This window comes from Grammomys surdaster, unplaced genomic scaffold, assembly GCF_004785775.1.
Source record: "Grammomys surdaster isolate TR1022 unplaced genomic scaffold, NIH_TR_1.0 578, whole genome shotgun sequence".
NCBI classification, from domain to species: Eukaryota; Metazoa; Chordata; class Mammalia; order Rodentia; family Muridae; genus Grammomys; species Grammomys surdaster.
The window spans coordinates 346,125-347,690 of record NW_021604997.1 but is presented as its reverse complement, the minus strand read 5'-3'; positions in this window follow the sequence as shown (position 1 = coordinate 347,690).

Below are 1,566 nucleotides of genomic sequence, written 5' to 3'. Positions count from 1 at the left end.
TGCTCCCCTTTGTGAGGTATTTCAGCTAATGTCATCCCAGTTGAGTCTTGGGGGGGATCTTGCTTTCCTGGCATCTGAGACTTTCTGGTGCTACCACCAGTTCCCATCCCCCACTGCTACACACCTATGTTCAATTTCTTTGCCCACTGCATCTTATCTCATACCTGATTCTTCCCCACTTTTTTTTACCTCCCCCTCTTCTCTTCCTCCTAATTCTCTCCCACCCTCTACATCCCTTGATTATTTAGATCTCTCTTCTAATTAGGACTGAAGAATCCACTCTTTGGTGTTCCTTCTTCTTGAGCTTCATGTGCTCCATGAGTTGTTCCAGGGGTATTCCACCTTATTACCTAATATCCACTTATCTGTGAGTACATACAATCTATGTGTTTTTTGTGATTGAGTTACCTCACTCAAGATGATATTTTTTAGACCCAGCCATTTGCCTATAAATTTCATGAAATTATTGTTTTTAATACCTAAGTAATATTCCATTGTGTAAATGTATCACAGTTCCTGTATCCATTCCTCTGTTGAGGGACATCTGGGTTATTTCCACCTTCTGGCTATTATAAGTATGGCTGCAATGAGCATAGTAGAGCATTTGGTCTTATTCCATGTTGTAGTATCTTCTGGGTAAATGCCCATGGATAGTATAGCTGGGTCCTCAGGTAGTACTATGTTCAATTTTCTGAAAAACATCCAGACTAATTTCCAGAGTTGTTACACTAGCTGGCAATTCCACCAGCAATGGAGGAGTGTTCCTATTGTTGCACATCCTTGACAGCATCTGCTGTCACATGAGATTTTGTTCTTAGCCGTTTTAACTGGTGTGAGGTGGAATCTTAGGTTCGTTTTGATTTGGATTTCCATAATGACTAAAAATGTTGAACATCTCTTTAGGTGCTTCTCAGCCATTCAGTATTCCTCAGTTGACAATTCTTTGTTTACTTCTGTTCCCCATTTATGAATAGAGTTATTTTGTTCTCTGGAGTCTAGCTTATTGAGTTCTTTGTATATATTGGATATTTTCCCTTTGTTGGATGTAGGATTGGGGAAAGATCTTGGTTGCCTTTTTGTCCTAATATCACTGTCCTTTGCCTTAGAGAAGCTTTCCAAGTTTACAAGGTCTCATTTGTCCACTCAAGATCTTAGAGCATAAGTCATTGGTGTTCTGTTCAGGAAATTTTCCCATGTGCCCATATGTTTGATGCTTTTTCCCACTTTCTCTCCTATTAGATTCAGTGTATCTGGTTTTGTGTGGAATCCACATGGGCTTGAGCTATGTACAAGAAGATAAGAATGGATCAATTTGCAGTCTTCTACAAGTTGACCTCTATTTGAACCAACTCCATTCGTTGAAAATGCAGCCATTTCCACTTTAGATGGTTTTAGCCTCTTTGTCAAAGATCAGGTGACCATAGGTGTGTGTATTCATTAACAGGTCTTTAGTTCTATTCCATTCATTTACCTTTCTGTCAAAGTAACAATAACATGCAGGGTTTTTGTTGTTGTTGCTTTTTATTTTATTTTATTTTATTTTATTTTATTTTATTTTATTTTATT